This window comes from Mauremys mutica, chromosome 7, assembly GCF_020497125.1.
Source record: "Mauremys mutica isolate MM-2020 ecotype Southern chromosome 7, ASM2049712v1, whole genome shotgun sequence".
Lineage (NCBI taxonomy): Eukaryota > Metazoa > Chordata > Testudines > Geoemydidae > Mauremys > Mauremys mutica.
Window position 1 is genome coordinate 50,780,238 of NC_059078.1, and position 14,282 is coordinate 50,794,519.

General features: G+C 55.2%; 1 long non-coding RNA gene across 2 annotated transcripts in view; it reads right to left on the reverse strand.

The window, feature by feature from the left end:
- Positions 1–14,282, reverse strand: part of LOC123373711 — a 47,416-nt gene that overhangs the window by 9,824 nt on the left and 23,310 nt on the right. Inside the window, exon 4 of one of the 2 annotated variants that reach the window (XR_006580837.1) lies at positions 441–613. The exons of the other annotated variant lie outside the window; for it this stretch is intronic. This is a non-coding gene — a long non-coding RNA (uncharacterized LOC123373711). Of the gene's footprint in view, positions 1–440; positions 614–14,282 lie in introns of those variants that run through there. 2 annotated transcript variants of the gene reach the window in all.

The window sequence follows — 14,282 nt, forward strand, 5'->3', positions numbered from 1 at the left end:
CATTCCACCTCACTATTGTCATTATTAGTACTTGCTTTGATGAATGTATATTTCGATTTTAACTCGTCATTGAAGACGCATTTTCGTCGTTTTGGCGCCATGGGTGTCCAAAAATAAACAATTATTACAAACTTCGTCGGATGTCGGTCTTGGTCCGAGGGGGCGAAGTCACTGGTGCAGGATCGAGGGGGGCGAAGACGCCGGTCCTGGTCCAAAGGGGCGAAGGCGTCGATCCTGGTCCAAGGGGACGAAGTCATCGGGTCCTGGCGAATCAGCGAGGTGCGCCGTGAAAACGGCGGAGCGAAAAGCTCGAGTAACCGAGAGAGCGCGGAGCTCTGAGGGCCAGTGTCACGGTCCGAAGATGCCAGATCACTGGTGCCTGTCCTGTGCTGCGGAGGGCCTTTTATAGTCCGAAGCTAACACCGAATTGGTCGATTTTGGCGGGCTCTGTGTGATGACGTCATCATCGAGTTCCCACGGTCGGGCTGTATGTAATGCGCGGGAGTATTATCGAAGAGTCGCCGCGGCCACAATATAGTGAGAGTGCGTGTGCTGAATGCCGAGTATTGCCGAGATCCGACGACGAGAACCGTCGTGTAAAATAAAACTAAAACTAGGATAAATTAATAAATTTGATTTAGGCTGGTTTATCAAGGATTGATTTGATGTACTCAATCTTTTGATAAATTAATAATTTTTGATTTTGTAGTCCTAAACTGTACTGGTTACATCTCACGACTAACCAGACCAATGTCCAAAAAACCAGTACTGTACTGGTAAAACCAGTACGTATGGTCACTTTACTATGATGTTCAGCCTCCAGTTGAGCGACAGGCCAGACTTTGCCCAACCAAGGGCCTTTGGGCCACAATGGCACCAGAAGTTGTGAAGGCCCAGAGTATAACTGGGTTCAAAAAGGAACTGACTAAGTTCCTGGAGGCTAGGTCCATCATGGCCAAGGGGGTCAGGAACCAGCCCCATGCTCTGGATGTCCCTAAACCTCTGACTGTCAGCAGCTGGGAGGGGAAGACAGGGGAGGATCTCTCCATATTGCCCTGTTCTGTTCAACCTCCTGAAGCTCTGGCACTGGTCACTGTGGAGACAGGACACTGGGCTGCATGGACCATGGTCTGATCCACTATGGCCACTCTTTATGCTCTTAATAACAAGGTGGGGCCAGCAGACATGACAGCTCCCACAATGCAATGCTGCAGCCCAGTGGCTTGTGTCAAGAGCGAGTGGTGCCTGCTGGCAGAGGCGTGTGACATCTGCAGGCCTGGCTGCCCAGCACCATGGCAGGCAGGGTGAGGGGTTGTGGCCATGTGGGAGAGCCCTCATCTGATGCCTCTCACCCCCTCATCTTGCTGCTTCCTGTAGGCCTCTGTGTGTGCCAGCCGCCAAGTCATCTGGCCATCTGTCACCGGGAAGTGTGAGCAAACGGGTCCCCTCTCCCCGAGCAGTGTCACAGGCAGACAGCTGGCAACTCCTGCTCTGGGCCCTGTGCTGGGCCTGCCCGTCCTGCTGCCAGTCACCTCGCCCAGCACAGCAGCCACAAACAGGGCAGCTAAGAAGGAAATTCAAAGAGGACCTCATAGACTGCAGCGGGGTGAGCCCGCTGCCCCTTCCAACCAGGCAACCAGCTCCTCCCCCCGCCATCTCAGTGGGGCACTCAGCCCCCCACTCACCAGGCCAATGGGGCACTCAGCCTCCACCCACTCTAGGGTTGCCAGGTGTCCGGCTTTCGACTGGAACACCTGGTCAGAAATAGACCCTGGAGACTCCAGTCAACACTGGTGACTGGGCTGTTAAAAGTCTGGGTGCCTGCGCAGCGGGGCTAAGGCAGGCTCCCTGCCTGACGTGGCTCTGCGCAGCTCCTGGAAGCAGCAGCATGTCCCCCCTCCAGCTTCTAGGCATGGGGCAGCCAGGGGGCTCCACACGCTGCCCCTGCCCCTAGCGCCAGCTCTGCAGTTTCCATTGCCCATGGTTCCCAGCCAATGGGAACTGTGGGGTTGGCGCCTGAGGATGGGGCAGCGTGCAAGGCTGCCTGGGAGGACATGCTGCTGCTTCAGTTCCAGGAGCTGCTTGAGGTAAGCACCACCCGGAGCCTGCACCCCTCACCCTCTCCCATGCCCCTGTCTCTCAGGGCGCTTTGTGCCATCTTCCCCGTGGAGCCTTCCTGTCCCCCTGGAATCTCTCTGCTGCCACAAGTGTGATCGCAGTGCTCTTCCCGCCAGCTCCCGTCTGCTGGAGATGTCCTTTCCTTGGAGTAGAGCTGGGGCTTCATCTTTATGTACCCCTGCCCCACTCCAGGGGCAGCCATGGGATAATGGGCCCCTTGGGTCTACATTGCCCTTTCACCACCGGGGTGGGGTAGGTGGCCCTGCTCAGCGTTACCATCAAAAGGAGCTGGCTGGCGAGGGGACAGGATAAAAGTTTATAAAATACTGGCTGGTCTAGAGAAGGGAGATCGGGGGCACCCACTCTCTCTGTCTGAGAACACAAGGCCCAGGGGTGATGCCATGAAATTACAAGGAGGGAAATTCAAACCTGAGCAAAGGAAATACTTCTCCATGTGATATGTACTGAGACTGTGGAATTCACGGCTACAGGAAGTCGCTGGGGCCAAGAACTTGGCGAGATTCAAAGAGGATTTCGACATTTGAAGATATATCCAAGTCCTCTTGCAGATAAAGGGCTGTGAGGATTGTGAATTCAATCCTTGAGGGGGCCATTTAGGGATCTGGGGAAAAAAAAATAGTTGGGGATTGGTCCTACTTTGAGCAGGGGGGTGGACTAGATGACCTCCTGAGGTCTCTTCCAACCCTGATATTCTATGATTCTATGATAGACGTAAGAAACCATTTTCAGGCTCTCTGCACAGGTACTACAGCGGAGAATGGTTTGGAAGAGTCATCTGAGGGAAGGGCTCAGAAGGAGACCCCCATCGACCGGAAGGCATGGGATGCATTGTCCTAGGGATGGGGGTTCCATGACCACCATGCCCAAGAGGAGGAGACGGGTGGCGGTGGTCGGGGACTCCCTCCTAAGCGGGACAAAGTTATTCATCTGCTGTCCAGACTGGAAACTCGAGAAGTGTGCTGCTTGCCTGGAGCTAGAATTCAGGAGTATCTGCCAAGACTGATCAAACCCTCGGACCATTACCCCTTCCTACTTCTCCACATGGGCACCTATGATACTGCCACGAATGACCTTGAGTGGGTCACTGCAGACTACGTGGTTCTGGGAAGAACGATAAAGGAGTTTGAGGCACAAGTTATGTTCTCGTCCATCCTCCCTGTTGAAGGAAAAGGCCCAGGTAGAAACCATAAAATTGTGGAAGTAAATGTGTGGTCATGCAGGTGGTGTCAGAGAGAAGGCTTTGGATTCTTTGACCATGGGATGTTGTTCCAGGAAGAAGGATTGCTAGGAAGAGATGGGATCCACCTAATGAAGAGAGGGGAGAGCATCTTCACAGGCAGGCTTGCTAACCTAGTGAGGATGGCTTTAAACTAGATTCACCAGGGGATGGAGACCTAAGCCCAGAGGTAAGTGGGGAAGTGGGATACCCGGAGGAAACACAAAGAGGAGCATGCAACAGGGGAGGCCTCCTGATTCATACTGAGAAAGTAGGGCAATCGGCTAGTTATCTTAGGTGCCTGTACAAGAATGCAAGAAACCTGGGAAATAAGCAGGAACAATTGGAAGTCCTGGCACAGTCAAGGAACTATGATGTGATTGGAATAACAGAAACTTGGTGGGGCAGTTCACATGACTGGAGCACTGTCATGGATGGGTATAAAATGTTCAGGAAGAACAGGTATGGGAGGAAAGGTGGAGGAGTTGCATTGTATGTAAAAGAGTGGTATGATTGCTCAGAGCTCCAGTATGAAACTGGAGAAAAGTCTGGTGAGAGTCTTTGGGTTAAGTTTAGAGGCAAGAGCAACAAGGGTGATGTCGTGGTGGGTGTCTGCTATAGATCACCAGACCAGGAGGAAGAGGTAGACGAGTCTTTCTTCGGAAAGCCACCAGAAGTTTCCAGATCACAAGTCCTGGTTATCTTGGGGGACTTCAATCACCCTGACATCTGCTGGGAGAGCAATACAGCAATGCACAGACAGCCTTTGGAAAGGTGCAGAGCAGAAGCCCCGGGGCTGGATGCAAAGCCAGGGAATGGTAATGCTCCTACTAATGCAGCCCAATATGCCGTTAGCCTTCTTGGCACCAAGGGCACACTGCTGACTCATATCCAGCTTCTCATCCACTGTAATCCCGAGGTCCTTTTCTGCAGAACTGCTGCTTATCCAGTCGGTCCTCAGCCTGTAGAGGTGCATGAGCTTCTTCCGTCCTAAGTGCAGGAGCACTAAGTGCAGAAGCAGCCGAACCAAAACTCCCATGTGATGAAGTGTGGGGTTCTCTTGTTTTTTCCAATGGTTTGCATGCCGAGGTGGTGGGACGCAGTTTCCCTGGGTGTTACTGCTTTAACAAGGGGATGAGAGAGGGAGTTTGTTGTTACAGAGGACCAGCGATGGAACTTGGGACCCCAGCCAATGGCCTGGAGAATGGATACCCCAGCAACTGGTGACCTGGTGACCAGGAGGCCCAGCTCGGGAGTCACAGCCAGTTCTGGCCAGTGGGAGGACAATGGGCTGTGAAGAGAGGACCCCAGTGACCTGACTAGCTGGTTCCAGCCAGAGGGGTAAAAAGGATGGCTGAGAGGAGAGGAGGCCCAGGTGACCCTGTTTACCTGGATAGAAGACAATGGACAGAGGCAGGGCTTGGGGGAGGTGATATCGGATGTCCAGCTGGAAAGTACAGGGGCTGGAGAGAGAGCAGGCAGAGCCCACCTGGATGCAGGGGAGACCTAGATGTACTGTGCTGAGGGAGGCCAGGCCTGAGGCCCTGGGAGTTTTCTATGCTGTGTTCAGATGCTCAATAAACCCTCCTGTTTTACGCTGGCTGAGAGTCACTCCTGTCTAGAGAACAGGGTTGCATTATTCCCTCTGGGAGTGGAGGCCCCAGGGGTCCAACACAAGTGGACTCCCTGAGGGGGACAAACAGTGAGAGACAGGCTCAGAGAGGTGCGGTTCCAGGAGGTGGAAGGGCTTAACCCCTGAGAGAGAGTGGACCCCCAAGAAGGTCTGTCACACTGAAGGGGGTTCCCCCCAGGGACCGTACGGGCCAAGAGTGGGCACAAACTGTGAGTACGTGACAGCCCATTGGAGGAAGCCACCCATCACTGAGCCTGGTCAGGGTTCCTGTTGCCCCCAGCCTGATCAGCCAACAGGGGAGTCATCCCAAACCAACAAGCACAGAGCGACTCAGAGCCTTGCCCCAGAGCATGGGGCCCTATATATCCTAGCACCATGTTTATCTGCACCGGTGGACTACATCACTTGGCCTTCCTGTCCAGCACCCTGCAGGGAAGCCCAGAGCTTTCCCGTGACCTCCCACCCTGATCCTGGGATGCTCAGGTCTTTGCTGGACAGGCAGGGACAGCAGAGAGGATTGTGGGGTGTCGGCAGGTTTGGAGCGAGGATGGTGGCAGGAAAGGCAATTGCTTTCTTTGCTGGAGCCTGTCCACACAGCCTATGACAAATGCCTTGCTTTCCTCTGGCAGATGCCCCACCCCCTCCAGCCACACCTGCTGTAGGAGGCACACACTGGCCACCAATGGGAAACCCGTGCGGCTCAATGCTCCAAAGGAGGCTCGAGTCAGGGTGGGGCAGATCACTCCCATTTCCCACAGCAGGAAGATATACGGGCTCTCCTCTGCCTAAACACCACTGCACCAAGCCAATTTGTGTGGAGCAAATATTCTCCCAGCCTCCGGCTTCCTTCTCGAGCTTAGCATCTGTTTGTCTTCAGGGGGTCACCCACCGGTGCCAGCTCTCACTATAGTGTCTTAAAGCCCTAGCTCCTAGGGTCATGTTATTACGAGAGAATCTCATTTTGCATTTAAAGGGGGAAGGAGAGTTTCTAGCTCTTCTGGTTGTGGAAAAACCCCTGGGAAATGTGATTTGAGCAAGACCTCGAGGCTCCGAAACCAGAAGCAAAGGAAATGAGCCCCCCTCCCCATTTATTATTTGTTAAAAAATCTCCTGAGTTTTAAGCAAATTTCATGATCCCAGCTCCTCATATCTGAATGCCGAGGCTGACAGAACCGGGCTGGCTAAGCTCAGGGCTCCTGGGGGCTGGGGAAGACATACCTATGGTGGGAGGGATAGCTCAGTGGTTTGAGCATTGGCCTGCTAAATCCAGGGTTGTGAGTTCAATCCTTGAAGGGGACATGTCTGGGGATTGTTCCTGCTTTGAGCAGTGGGTTGGACTAGATGATCTCCTGAGGTCCCTTCCAACCCTGATATTCTATGAAACAGTAGCTATGCTGAGCGACAGGCTCAAGGACTGAATCGACCCGGGGGAAAAGCAAACAGATGTAAATGGGGGAGTGGCTGGCCAAGGGCATCCGCTGGGCCAGAGACAGAATTTGCACAAGAGCCCAGGTCTCCTGGCTCACGCCAGTGCCCTACCCATTGGCCTGCACTGCCCCTTCAGCCTGGTTCTCCCCACACAGTGCCAGGATTGGTCCCCTTTTGTATCCAAAACTCCCTTTCCTTCCAACTTTTCTCCAGTTCATCCTCCTCCCCCACCTTTGCTTCCTGGCATTTCTTTCTTTCTCTGGCTGGTTTTCCCTTTGGCATTTTTCTCTCTCCACCATTACCCTTCACCTTCTGTCCCAGCCCCAGCTTGGGTTGGGCCAGACAGCCTGGCAGCTGGTTCCCCCTCCCAGTGCAGGGCAGGGGGCAGCTTTGTGTACGGCAGGACAACCATTACAGATGGGACAGAGCTCCATTTGTGGGGCTTCCGGTCCAGCCCCCAGCCCCACACCCTTCAGGGCAGCACCAGATTGTTCTCGACAGCTCTATTTCAGCTTTGAAACGGAGTAGCTGGGAGCTCCCAACACAGCCAGTGCTCCTGCCACACTCCCCACAGCCTCCCCTGCTGGGAGATGCTGGGGCTGCAGTAGCTGTCCCATTCCCTGCCCAGCTACTCTAATGTATAATGGATCCCTTGCATCCAAAAGATTTTCCTGGACGCAATTTCCCACTTCCTCTTGCTCGCACGTCTCTCTCTGGGACCGGCCTGCAGGACCCCGTTGCTTCACTGGGGCTCACGCCTTCAGCTCTGGCAAGCTGGTGTTGGGGCTGGCACCCAGGGCCGGCTCCAGACCCCAGCGCGCCAAGCGCGCGCTTGGGGCGGCATTTTGCCGGGAGGGTGGCAGGCGGCTCCGGCGGACCTCCCGCAAACGTGCCTGCGGAGGGGCCGTTGGTCCCACGGCTCTGGTGGAGCATCCGCAGGCATGCCTGCGGGAGGTCCACCAGAGCCGCGGGACCAGCGGACCCTTGGCAGGCATGTCTGCAAGAGGTCCCCCGGAGCCTCGGGACCGGCAACCGCCAGAGCGCACTGCACAATGCACCGCCTCTGCTGGAACCTCCCTTGCTTTCTGTGGCTCCCCATGAATCAGGCCCTCCAGCCTCCCTTTGCTGTCCGCCGGTGCAGAAGGCACCATTAAGGCCAAACTGGTGGGATGGTGTCAGACTGGGGGCTCCCAGAGCCCAGGCAAGAGAGAGGAGTGGAGGGTTCTGGTCCTGCTGGTGCTCAGAGTGCGCAGGGTGTCCTGAGGTGCTGGGAGACTGGGGGAAATCATGAGACTGGCTTCAAAATCATGAGATTTTGTTACAAACTAAGAACAGGATTCATCTTCTCTGCCCCAAGGAAGGGACTGTGATGGAGGCAGCTGCTCCTGGGTGACAGACAGTGGGAATTTAGCATGAGAGCCTTGGGCTTCCTGCTTGGGAACTGCAATCCCTGTAAGAGCAGCAGTGTGAATAAATAAATGCCTCTGTACCCACCTGGGGGCACAGCTCCATCTGAGCGCCCTGCTGCAGGGCCCCCGACAACTCCAGTGACCAGACACCCTGTCCACTCTCAGTGCCAAGAGCAGAACCCAGGAGTTCTGGTCTCCCCAGCCCTGGGCCTTAGCCCCAAGTCTATTCCTCCCTCTGCCTGGGGCTCCCAGAACCAAAGCCCCCAGCTACATCATGCTGCATCATTTCCCACTCCCCTCCCACAACTCCCCACATCCTGACCCCCTTCCAGCTGCTGAGCTCCCCCACCCGCACCCCAGTCTCCATGTGTTCCCCCTGCCCCAGGAGGAAGCTACGGTCCATAGCTTGGAGCTCACTCCCACCAGCTGTGCTGATGTCATTTGTGGTGACCAGCCCAGGGGGCAGGCTCTGCTGCAGGGCGGGAGCAGAAGGAAGTGAGGCTGATCTGTGGGGCAGGAGGCGGGGGGAAGGTGTGGTGTTCCCCAGCAAGGCAGCAGCCCGGATCATGCCCAGGAGCCGCCAGCTCAACGGCTGTGGCTGGATCCCACCTCAGATACATGGCAACTGTCAGAGCCTAAACCAGAGCTGCACCTGGCTTTCGAAGCTGTGCCCCTGCTCTCAGGGGACTGGGTTTTGCATGGATACCACCAGGTGCATCTAGAGCTGAAAATTTGGGGAGGTGGGAGCCAGGGGTCTGGTGAGACGGGCTGGGTCTGGAATCCATTCCCCCGGGCACCGAGACGTAGTCCAGCATTCTGCTGCAGGCACTCAAGGTGTGAGTTACCAGCATGGGGGCGACGGGACTTGGGGCGCTCCAGATTCAGGGCAGCTTGTTGCTGCTGCACTGGATAAAGCCCACATTGTGCTGGGCCCCCCAGCACTCCTGTTTCACCTACCCCACCAGACCACATGCTTTAACAGCTCCCTGCAATGGGCTGCAAGAGTGGAGGAGGGGACTTGCAATGGAAGCCGCATGGGGGGCACTGGGGGCCACACTGATGGAGAGGGGAGAGCGCCCCTACTGAACCACTAGCCCCACTTCCCAGGACAACTTGGGCTTTCCTGAGTGGTGTCACCTCCCAGGACCACGCAGGCCTAGCCCTGTTCAGTTTGGGATCACAGCAAGATGGGAGGTCAAACAGTTCCAGAGTTTAAGGATCCCCCTAAATCAAGCTGCCTGAGGAGGCTAGTGAATCAGTGACAACACCCAGCACTCAGCGTGTTTGCTCTCTGCTAAGAGCCAGGCATGGCTGGGGCGGGTAAAGCAGCCACGTGGTCCAGTGCCAGCCCCCCACCGCCTGCCAGCATGGCTCCACAGATCATCCACCGTACGCCGCCCCTCCAGACATGTTGTGAATATCTGACACCAGCCCACGACAGCCCTTTCGTTCGGGGCTTTGATTGATTGTCCCAGACAGCAGATTCCTCTTCCTTTGTCCTGGCCTTCCGCCCACGGCACCTGGTGGCTGAGAGATCACTTCCCTGGGAGGAAAAGAGCTGACTTTGCAGGGGATGCTCCGTCCCAACTGACCCAGGGCGGGGCCCTTTGTGATGGCCAGGGGCCTGTCGGCCCAAACTCTGGATAGAAAGCCAGCTGCCCAGGGATTGGGGTAGCACAGCAATGCGGGGGTAGGACTGGCGCCATGCCGCTGACCCCCATGGTGAGGCAGCATCTCTGAGTACTGCACTGAGCACACAGGCCCTGCAGGAGGCAACGCCAGGGCAGGTGTCGTCGCAGAGAGCGGGTGCCTTGAGGGGGTGCGATGAAAGGAGACCGTTGTGTGTGTGCTGCTGCTAGTGTTCCCACGATTCCCCCTCCCCTAGTTCAGCTCACATTCCCTCCATCTCTCCTCCCCATCTTATGCCCCACCCAGCACTCCCCCGCCATGCTCTTTATCTCATGGACTGCTCAGTCCAAACATCCCAGCCCTCCCTGGCTGACCCAGAGCCTGGCAGCTGACAAAGAAGATTTGCACTCTCCCATACGCCCCGGCTCGGAAGATGCCCCCAGATGCCCTGCCCATTGGTTGAGCCCCATGCACGGCGCTAGACAAGCGGAACTAGAGCCCAATCAGAGTGGAGTTAAGCTGTTGTAGAAAATATATCTATACTGTGGTCTGTAAATTATGTCGGTTTACACCGCAAGCGTTTTTTTTTAAGCATTCCTGCATGGCAATGCCACAGCTCCTTCTGCCTTTGTAGCTTTAATCACGCTACATGGGGGTTTCCCCCCCCCCGCACTTTTAATCAATTGGTTAAAGCCAAACAAGGTTGGTTCCCATGTTCTGGTTGTTGCTTTAAGGCGTGTTACATGTGTGTGATTAGCAAAGTGCTCCAGTGAGGAGATAGAAACCCAGCGAGGAACCTGCTGCGATGGGAACATGGAAGGAATGTGCCTTAATGAGCAGCCTGGGGGGTTTCAATGAAATGCTGTCAGTTTTTTAAAAATCGGGTCTTTAAAAGAAAAGAGGCGCTTGTGGGTAATTGTGGAGAGGGGCTGGGTAGCAGCAGAAGTGCTAAGCTTTGAGAACATGCTGCAGAAATAGATGCAAGGACTGTAAATCACATGCACGGGGAGTGCCAGGGCCACCACCCTCCACTTTCTTGCTCTGCTACATCAGCTCTTTGAGACAGCTGCCAGCCCACATCACTTGCTCATACGCAGGCTGTATGTCATGCAATAGTAGGGAGCAAACAGTCAACTCTTCTACTTGTAACACCACAGCAGGGATCTAACCTGGGACCTTGATGTATCAGCCTTAACTTCCCAGCCACACCCCAACCTTTCTGTGGCCCAGCCACCACTAGAGAGCAACAGAGCAATGCCTGTTGTGTGGGGGGGAGGTGTTACATTAACCCTATGGTGCTGCCTGCCTCTGAGAGGCCCATCCCTTGAGACCCACGAGGAGCAGAACCTTCCATTCAACCCTAGTTCCTCGCTGGGCCCCTGGCCTGTCGCTTTGATCACCAGCAGGTTCTGCATGGAAAACATGAACTTTTGCACTCTGGTGAGTTTTGGATGTCAAAAGAGGCAGCTCGGCCCAAATCCTCCAAGGTATTTCGGGGCCTAACTCTCGTTGATTTCACAGGTGCCTAAATAGCTCTGAAGATCCAGGTCTCAGCGGCGGCTCCAGGCACCAAGCACGTGCTTGGGGTGGCAAGCCGCGGGGGGCGTCCTGCTGGTCCCTGCGAGGGCAGCAGTCAGGCAGACTTTGACAGCTTGCCTGCGGGAGATCTGCCGGTCCCACCCTTTGGCGGCAATTCGGCAGTGGGTACGCTGAAGCCGCGGGACCGGCGGACCTCCCACAGGCAAGCCGCTGAATCCACGGGACCGGTGACCTCCTGCAGGCAAGCCACCGAAGGCTTGTACTTGGGACGGCAAAAAAGCTAGAGCTGCCCCTGCAGGTCTTTATCAAAACTGCAGTGGGGGAGACTGCAAAAAGACGTGATCTAAAACTGCAAACATTTTGGGGTCTAACTCTGCCAAACAGAAGCTGTGGAATTTTGCTCTGCTTAGCCAAGTTCTCCTGGCCCTTCATGCACACAGGTTTGGGCCTCCCAAGCTTTAAAGATGCAGTGGCATGCCTCCTAATGCTTAGCACTGTTTAGCTAAGGCTCTCAAACCACTTCCCAGAGGAGCATTAGATCCCATTAGACAGATGGGGAAACTGAGCAAGAGGACAGGAAGCGGCCCAAAGCTGCACAGTCACTGTGACGAAGCTGGGGATTGTTGTAGTGTTTTACATGAATAACATGTGCGCGCCTCAGTTTCCCTGTATGCTGCATGTTTAACAAGGTGGTGGGAGAGAGTTTGTTGTTGCAGAGAACCAGGTGTGACCTTGCCTGGCAGCTGGGACCCCCAGACAATGGCCTGGAGATGGGGAACCCTAACAAGTGGTGACCTGGTGACTAAGAGGCCCACCCCAGCTTGGCAGTCAGCTGGTTCTGGCCAGTGGGAAGACAAAGGGCTGAGGAGCGAGAACCCCGGGGACCTGACCAGCTGATTCCAGCCAGAGGAGAGCAAAGGACGGAAGAGAGAGGGCCCCAGAGATCTGTTTATCTGGGATGAAGGCAAAGGACAGGGGAGGAGCTGTTGGGGCCCTTGATATCAGATGCCCGTGCTGAGGGAGGCCAGGCCTGAGGGCCCTGAGAGTTTCCTATGCTGTGTTCAGATGCTCAATAAACCCTCCTGTTTTACTCTGACTGAGAGTTGCTCCAGTCTAGAGAACAGGGTTGCATTATTCCCTCTGGGAGTGGAGGCCCCGGGGTTTCAGAGCAAGTGGACTCCCTGAGGGGGCCCACGGCGGGAGACAGGCGTGCTAAGGCTCAAGAGGTGCGGTTCCAGGAGGCAGAGGGGCTTAACTCCCAGGAGAGAGTGGACCCCTGAGAAGGGCTGCCACATTGAAGGGAGTTCTCCCACGGACCGTACAGGGCCAAGAGTGGGCATGACCTGGGAGTCCGTGACACTCACATCCCCTAATTCCCAGTCGCTCTGGGGGCTTAGCCCTTCTGCCCTGGCCTCAATCCAATCAGGGGCCTTTCCTTCTACTTTCTTAAATTCCCTCAGCAGTCAGTCAGTGGGACATGGAGGGTGGGGGGCTTTTGTTGAACAGCTGTTACGTCCCAAGTCAGGCAGATGGTTCCTCTCCTCTCCTCACGCCCCAGCTAGGTGCTGTGTATGCAGCTGGCTCTGCCCAGGCAGGGCAGGTCTCGCTCCACACACTCCCTGTCACTCTGCAGCCCGGGGCTGATTGTATAAACATTCCTTGCCCAGAAAGCAGAATGGAGCAATTCCACAGCAATCAGCTCTCTCTGACAGGTGACTGGCAGCTCCTCGGAGGGCGAGGGGGCTGGGAAAACTGTCAAGACATGTTTGCTTGGAAGAGGTAGCAGAAGCATCTGTGCCTTGGCACGGTGCTCAGGTGGGATAACTGGTGCCTCAGAGGGGAGAACAGGACAGGCTGCTTGAGCAATGAACCTCAGAAAAGCCAGTGCTCTCACCCACTGGCCCATTTGCAGGCTGAGACAAAGGGCCTTGGGCATTGTGACACTGAGCGTTGCAGAACCTAACTTTTAGGTGCCTTGAAAATCACGTGGCTCCACAAAGCCTGAGCTACACTCCTAGGCCCCCTGTGCTATGCATGGGGAGAGATGGGGGTCTTCGAATGGGACTCACAAAAGTCAACACAATGCCTAGCTTAGGCGGCTCCCTGCCCACTGGGCAGTGCCAATGAGAGGGGTGTGTCCTGAGCCCCTCACCCCCCAAAGAATTCAGCCCCTAAGTCCAGGCTGCAGGGAGGCACCTAGTTCCACTGGTGAGCCACAGCCAGAAACCCTGCTCCTGGAGTCTGGGTATTCAAGCATCAAAGGAGGTGGAAAAGGCCTCCCTTTTAACCTTCAGCTCAGAGGCTAGGGACCTCCCTAGGACATGGGAGACAGCAGTTCAAGTACCCCCTCTGCCTGATGAGGAGGTCTTTGCACAGGGATCCCCCACCTGTGCCCCAACCACTGAGCTAGAATCACTCCTTCTCCGGCCCCCTGCATAGTTAAGTAAAGTGGAATGGCTTCAGCAAGAGAGATGAGGATGGTGTATTGATGATGATGTGGCACACCCCAGGGGTGGCTGCATTTCAAGTAGTGATGAAATAAGTCCCGTTTCGACTGAATGCAAAAACCTACATTAGTGGGAACCTGTCTACATTGCTCATGAAGGTGCATCTTTAGCAGTCTAGCTAGGGATCTGAAGTACTGCATGTATGTAACATGGGGGCACTGGTGTTAAGACCCCTAACTATTATCTCATTTGGTGGGTTCTAACATGGCCATGGAGGATTTTATTTCATTTATCTGGTTTGATTTTTTTTTAAGGAATGCAAATTAGAGATGGAAATGAACCCAGCCCTGGCAGATGTCTGGAGCTGTGCAATTCTTTTAGGCCCATCTGCCTGTTTAGAAACCGCAGCCGCAGGTATGTACCCAAAGAACCACCTCTGGGAGCAGGCCGCATGCCACTGTGGTTTTATGCACACCATTAGCTACATCCCTCCCTAATTCTCAGGCTTTAAACTGCACCCCTTCATGAACAATTTGCTGCCACACAGAGAGCTCCCCCGGAGAGGCACGGAAAAGGATCTCAGGCGGCAGCAAGCTGAGGTCGCTGAGCAGGCCAGCCAGGCAATGAAAACAATACCTGTCTGGAAAGCTGAGGCAAGGGGAGGAAAGAGACACCCTGCAGGGGTTCCAGCCACTGAACAGCTGGTGAAACAAAAACCCAGGACATTTCTGGTGTCCCAAATCCAACTTCCTGGGATGCCAGGATATCATTTAAAAAATCAGGACTTCTCCAGTAAGACCACGGTACTCAGTCACTTCAGCCAACTCCTGCTCTCAGATACT